General features: G+C 36.5%; 1 pseudogene; it reads right to left on the bottom strand.

Moving 5' to 3' along the window:
- Window positions 1–7,591, bottom strand: part of LOC129019891 (small ribosomal subunit protein eS10-like) — a 482,677-nt pseudogene that overhangs the window by 445,157 nt on the left and 29,929 nt on the right.

The raw sequence follows: 7,591 nt of genomic DNA, 5'->3' as shown, positions 1-7,591 counted from the left end.
CAGCAAACTAACACAGGAACAGAAAACCAAACACCGCATGTTCTCACTCATAAGTGGGAGTTGAACAATGAGAACACATGGACACAGGGAGGGGAACATCACACACTGGGGCCTGTTAGGGGTGGGGGACTAGGGGAGGGATAGCATTAGGAGAAATACCTAATGTAGATGATGGGTTAATGGGTGCAGCAAAACACCATGGCACGTGTATACCTATGTAACAAACCTGCAGGTTCTGCACATGTATCCCAGAACTTAACAGTGTAATAAAAAAAGATAAAAATTTTAAAAGCACAGTTTTAATTTACAATATACCAAAATGGAAGAAAAATGGAAGAAAATTCAGAAACCATTAGTTTTGAAATTTGTAGCCAGGAAAAAATTTAGGATTCAGTCCAAATTGTAGGTAAATAACAAAATTCAAAAAAAAGAACAGATCTAAAATTCAATAACCGTTGTTCTGTTGTTTTCTTCTGAAAAATAATTTTCCCCCGCCTGTCTCCCATTTTTATGAAATAGAAATCATATGGGACCAATGTATTTCCAAAATAAGTTTTAGTCTTATACCTGGATTGTTTACATAAAGTGCAGCAAGAATGTAGATTCAAGGCCTCTATGAATACATATATTATATATCTATGTATAAATATAAGAATATATATATAGTCTATCACGTAGAATGGCACTAAAGTATATTAGTGGCAGCAAATCTGTAGAAGTCTGCAGCAGCCTCAATTCTTGCTTCTTCAGAAGAAAGAATTCAACTAAGAATCATAAGGCAGAAGAAAACACTGAGGCAAGTTTTAGAGCAAGAGTGAAAGTTTGTTTAAAAGCTTTAGAGCAGAAATTAAAGAAAGTAAAGTACACTTAAAACAGGGCCAAACAGGCGATGAGATTTCAAGTGTGTGGTTTGACCTTTGACTTAGGCTTTTGTATGTTGGCATAATTCTGGGGTCTGCATCTCTTCTCCCCTGATTCTTCCCTTAAAGTGGGCTGTCTGCATGTGCAGTGGCCCACCAGCACTTAAGAAGGGAGCCTGTGTAGTGTGTTTCCTGGAGTACAGTTGGAAAACAGAGACCAAAATAAAAGCTATGCATGTAAAAAAAATTGGTCTCCTTATAAAATCCTGTTATAAATTTCTATCATTTTTGTGTTACCTTGGCATCTATCTTTAATCTTCCTTGAACACACCCAAATTCCTTCTCTCTCTCTCTCTTTGTGCTTTGAGATGTAAATTTACTACCTACTTTCTCTAAAACTCAGCAAGGGCTTCCTCAGATAAATGTTAACTTTTTCTATTTACAAAAGCACAATTTAAATCCAACTTTTTTTTAATAGTGAGTTTTATGGGTTCTATGCATAAAGTTTTAAAATCAAAAATCTAAAGTATTTCTGTCTCCCTCTATCTTTATGTGCACATGTATATGTTCTATGTTGTATCACATATATGTATATGTCCATACCTATGTTTATATATTGTTTATACATGGCATCAAATTAATGCAAAAATAAATGAGTACTCATCAGTTAAGTAAATAATCCCAAATGCTTTTCAACACATGTGATTTTAGCAATCTTCAATAAGAGAAGAATACCTCAAATGAGCATGCATACCTATCTGCATCCTCCTTAAAAAAAATTATCAGCCAAGAATTTTGTATCCAGCAAAACTAAAGTTCATAAATAAAGGAAAGATAATAGTCTTTTTCAGACAAACAAATGCTGAGAGAATTTGCCACTACCAAGCCAGCACTACAATAACTGCTAAAAGGAGCTCCAAATCTTGAAACAAATCCTGGAAACACATCAAAACAGAACCTCTTTAAGCATGAATCTCACAGGACCTATAAAACAAAAATACAATAAATAAATATATAAAACCAAGGTATTCAGGCAACAAATAGTAGGATGAATGGAACAGTACCTCATATCTCAATACTAACATTGAATGTCAGTGGTCTAAATGCTCCACTTAAAAGATACAGAATTGCAGAATTGATAGTAATTCACCAAGCAAGTATTGCTGCCCTCAAGAGACTCCCCTAACCATAAAGTGTCACACAAACTTAAGGTAAAAGGGGAGAAAAAGACACCCCATGCAAATGGCCACAAAGTGAGCAGGAGTAACCATTCTTATATTTAAAAAACTAACTTTAAAGCAACAGCAGTTAAAAAACACAAAGAGGGACATTATATAATAATAAAAGGACTTGTCCAACAGGAAAATATCACAATCCTAAATATATATACACCTAACACCGGAGCTCCCAAATTTATATAGCTATTACTACTAGACCTAAGAAATGAGATAGACAGTAACACAATAATAGTGAGGGACTTCATTACTCCACTGACAGCACTAGACAGGTCATCAAGACAGAAAGTCAAGAAAGAAACAATGGATTTAAACTATGTCCTCGAGCAAATAGACTTAAGAGATATTTACAGAATATTCTACCCAACAACCACAAAATATACATTCTATTCATCAGCACATGGAACTTTCTTCAAGATAGGCCATATGATAGGCCACAAAACAAGTCTCAATAAATTTAAGAAAATTTAAATTATATGAAGTACTCTCTCAGACAACAGTAGAATAAAACTGGAAATCAACTCCAAAAGGAACCTTCAAAACCATGCAAACACATGGAAATTAAATAACTTGCTCCTGAATGATCACTGGGTCAAATATGAAATCAAAATGAAAATTTAAAAATTCCTTGAACGGAACAATAGTGATGCATCCTATCAAAACATCTGGAATACAGCAAAGAGCATGCTAAAACTTCATAGCCTTTAATGCCTATATCAAAAAGACTGAAAGAGCACAAATAGACAATCTAAGGTTACATTTCTAGAAACTCAAGAAACAAGAACACACCAAACCCAAATCCAGCAGAAGAAAGAAAATAACCAAGATCAGAGCAGAACTAAATGAAACTGAAACAAAATAACACAAAATATAAATAAAATGTAAAGCTGGTTTCTTGGAAAAATAAATAAAATTGATAGACCATTGGCAAGATTAACCAAGAAAAGAAAAGAGCCAAATAAGCTCAATCAGAAATGAAATGGGAGCTATTACAACCAACGCCACAGAAATACAAAAGATCATTCAAAGGTACTATGAACACATTTATGTGCATAAAATAGAAAACCTAGAGGGGATGAATAAATTCCTGGAAATGTAAAACTCTCCTAGATTAAATCAGAAAGAATTAGAAACCCTGAGCAAACCAACAAAAAGCAGCAAGATTGAAAACATAATTAAAAAATTAACAACAAAACAAATTCCAGGACCAGACAGATTCACAGCTGAATTCTACCAGACATTCAAAGAGTTGGTACCAATTTAATTGACACTATTCCACAAGCTAGAAAGAGAGGGAATTCTCCCTAAATCATACTATGAAGCCAGTATCACCCTAATACCAAAACCAGGAAAGGACATAACAAAGAAAACTACAGACCAATATCCCTGATGCACACAGATGCAGAAATTCTTAACAAAATACTCGCGAACTGAATCCAACAGTACATCAAAAACATAATCCACCATGATCAAGTAGGTTTCATATTAGGGATGCAGGAATGGTTCCACATACACAAGTCAATAAATGTTGTACACCACATAAACATAATTTAAAAATCACATGATCCTCTCAATAGACACTGAAAATGCACTTGACAACATCCAGCCTCATTTTATGATTAAAACTCTCAGCAAAATTGGCACACAAACCCACAGCCAACACAATACTGAATGAGAAAAAGTTGAAAGCATTCACTCTGAGCAGGGGAACAAGAAAGGGATGCCTGCTCTCACCACTTTTATTCAACAGAGTACTGAAAGTCCTAGCCAAATCAATCAAACAAGGGAAATAAATAAAGGGCATCCAAATTGGCAAAGAGGAAGTAAAACTGTCTCTGTTTGCTGACGATATAATCGTATGCCTAGAAGACCCTAAAGACTCCTCCAAAAAGCTCCTAGAACTGATAAATGAATTCAGCAAAGTTTCTGTATACAAAATTAATGTGCACAAATCAGTAGCTCTGCTACACACCAACAGTGACCAAGCAGAGAATCAAATCAAGAACTGAACCCCTTTTATGACAGCAGTTATAAAAAAATAATAACTAGGAATGTATTTAAACAAGGAGGTGAAAGACCTCTACAAGAAAAACTACAAAACACTGCTGAAAGAAATCACAGATGACACAAAAAATGAAAACGCACCCCATGCTCATAGATGAATAGAACCATTATCGTGAAAATGACCATGCTAACAAAAGCAATCTACAAATTCAATGCAATTCCCATTAAAATGCCACCATCATTCTTCACAGAACTAGAAAAAACAATTCTAAAATTCATATGGAACCAAACAAGAGCCCACATAGCCAAAGCAAGACTAAGCAAAAAGAACAAATCTGGTAGTGTCATATCACCTGACTTCAAACAATACTCTAAGTCCATAGTCACCAAAACAGCATGGTGCTGGTATAAAAATAGACACACAGACCAACGGAACAGAATACAGATCCCAGAAATAAACCTAAATACTTACAGCCAACTTATCTTTGACAAAGCAAACAAAAACATAAAATGGGTAAGGGACACCCTATTCAACAAATGGTGCTGAAATAATTGGCAAGCCGAATGTAGGAGAATAAAACTCGATCCCCATCTCTCACTTTATACAAAAATCAAATCAAGATGAATCAAGGACTTAAATCTAAGACCTGAAACTATAAAAATTCTAGAAGATAACATTGGAAAAGCCCTTCTAGACATTGGCTTAGGCAAAAAGTTCATGACCAAGAACCCAAAAGCAAATGCAACAAAAGCAAAAATAAATAGGTGAGACTTAATTAAACTAAAGAGCTTCTGCACAGCAAAGCAACAGTCAGCAGACTAAACATATAACCCACAGAGTGAAAGAAAATCTTCACAATCTATATATCTGAAAGATAACCAATATCCAGAATCTACAAGAAACTCAGATTAGCAAACAAACAAACAAACAAACAATCCCATCAAAAAGTGAGCTAAGAACATGAATAAACAATTCTCAAAAGAAGACATAGAAATGGCTAACAAACATATGAAAAAATGCTCAATATCACTAATGATCAGGGAAATGCAAATCAAAACCACAATGTGATATCACCTTACTCCTGCAAGAATGTTCATAATCAAAAAATGAAAAAATAATAGTTGTTGGCCAGGCATGGTGGCTCACACCTGTAATCCCAACACTTTGGGATACTGAGGTGGGTGAATCACTTAAGGTCAGGGGTTTGACACCAGCGTGTACAACATGGTAAAACCCTGTCTCTACTAAAAATACAAAAAAATTACCCAGGTGAGGTGGCACATGCCTGTAATCCCAGCTACTCCAGAGGCTGAGGCAGAAGAATGGCTTGAACCTGGGAGGCAGAAGTTACAGTGAGCCAAGATCATGCCACTGCACTCCAGCCTGGGTGACAGAGCAAGACTCCATCCATCTCAAAAATAAATAAATAAAAATAATAGATGTTGGTGTGGAAGCAGTGAAAAGGGAACACATCTACACTGCTGGTGCGAATGTAAACTATAAATGAGTGGATAAAGAAATTGTAGTGTATATATATATATATATATATATATGATTGAATATTACTCAGCCATAAAAGGAATTAAACAATGGCATTTGCAGCAACCTGGAAGAAACTGGAGACTATTATTCTCAGTAACTCAGGAATGGAAAACCAAATACTGTATGTTCTCACTCATAAGTGGGAGCTAAGCTCTGTATCATCTAAGAATGATACAATGGACTTGGGGAAAATGGTGGGAAGGGGGTGAGGGATAAAAGACTACAAATTGAGTTCAGTGTATACTGCTCAGGTGATGGGTGCACCAAAATCTCACAAATCGCCCCTAGAGAACTTATTTAATTAAATAGCAAATCCCCAAAAACCTATGGAAATAAAATATTTACAGATTTAAAAATAAAATAAAATAATTTAAAAATTAAAAACATAGTTCCTAAAAAATGATGCTTCTAAAATGTGAAAAAAAAAAAAAAAGTCCCTGGAAGGTCATATGCCAGAAACTCTATCATGTTGCCTCTTAATATGTATATTTGAGCCCACTTGCTCAAATTCTGAGAACTTATTGAGAAGCTGCTGATCACCTGTTTCAGGTGTTTTCTATCTATTGTGAGACAATATCTCCCTGGCACTACCTGCAACCAATTATTACTTTAAAGAGACAGTTAACAACCACCTGACTTGACCATCACCTGGTGATGATCACGTGCCTTTTCTAGTGTGTGGAGGTGGAAGGATCTCTCCTGCCCTGCTTATGTCTGACCAGCTACCTACTGTTAACACTTTTTTTTTTTTTTTTTTGAGATGGAGTCTCGCTCTGTCACCCAGGCTGGAGTGCAGTGGCGCGATCTCGGCTCACTGCAACCTCTGCCTCCTGGGTTCATGCCATTCTCCTGCCTCAGCCTCCTGAGCTGTTGGGATTACAGGTGCCCGCCACCATGCCGGGCTAATTTTTTGTATTTTTAGTAGAGACGGGGTTTCACCATGTTAGCCAGTTGGTCTCCATCTCCTAAACTCCTGATCTGCCTGACTTGGCCTCCCAAAGTGCTGGGATTACAGGCGTGAGCCACTGTGCCCAGCCTCAGACTTCTTAATATCAGATTTTAGGTAGGACAAACAGCTGATATTTCTGGCTTTTGATTTTTTTTTTTTAACCAAAAGTATCCTCCCAAATGAAACTAATAAGCCTCAACCAAGATTATGGCTTAGCCAAGGATGTATGAGGCATCTCCAAAGAGGTAAAGGAGCACCTCAAAAACTCAAAAATCACACAAATATCAGAACAAATAAGGCTGGTTCCCTGACCCAAAATTAAATCCAGGCTGCAGCAATAAAAGCATAAGATTTTAACTATTCGATGACAAGGTAAAGTGGCTTTTATTCTTATTTTCTCAGATGATCTAAGTCAACCAGTTTGAGCTTACAAAAAAAATAACTTTGTTTTAGGTGAGATTTTTGCTCTGTAATTTAGTCAAAAGAAATTTTAAGGCTAGCCATAACACTATCAGGTGTCTTTCTTTGAAATTCAATCCTCTGATCAACAGTTTGGAATAAGAGATCTCTAAAATATTTTTTAACTTAGATGTCCCAATTTAAAGAATCCATCTTCTGACCATGGACAATTAGAATTTCCAGTGGTGTATTGATTCTAAGTGACTCAATCCAACAGCCTCTTCAGTGAAAAACCAATCCCAATGATATTTTCCCCCATCCCAAAATAAAATATATACTCTCAGGAATAGGCTTGGGAAAGCAAAAGACTCTTGTTGCCACAGCCCTATCCAAGCAACAAGACTTGGGATGACAAAAGTCCCTGATGGATGGGACTTTTTTTTTTTTTTTTGAGAGGGAGTCTCACTGTGTCGCCCAGGCTGGAGTGCAGTGACACAATCTCGGCTCACTGTAAGCTCCGCCTCCCAGGTCCACGCCATTCTCCTGCCTCAGCCTCCCGAGTAGCTGGGACTACAGGCACCCGCTACCATGCCCAGCTAAT

The sequence above is a fragment of the Pongo pygmaeus genome, chromosome 20 (assembly GCF_028885625.2).
Source record: "Pongo pygmaeus isolate AG05252 chromosome 20, NHGRI_mPonPyg2-v2.0_pri, whole genome shotgun sequence".
Lineage (NCBI taxonomy): Eukaryota > Metazoa > Chordata > Mammalia > Primates > Hominidae > Pongo > Pongo pygmaeus.
This window is presented reverse-complemented; position numbering and strand designations above follow the sequence as displayed.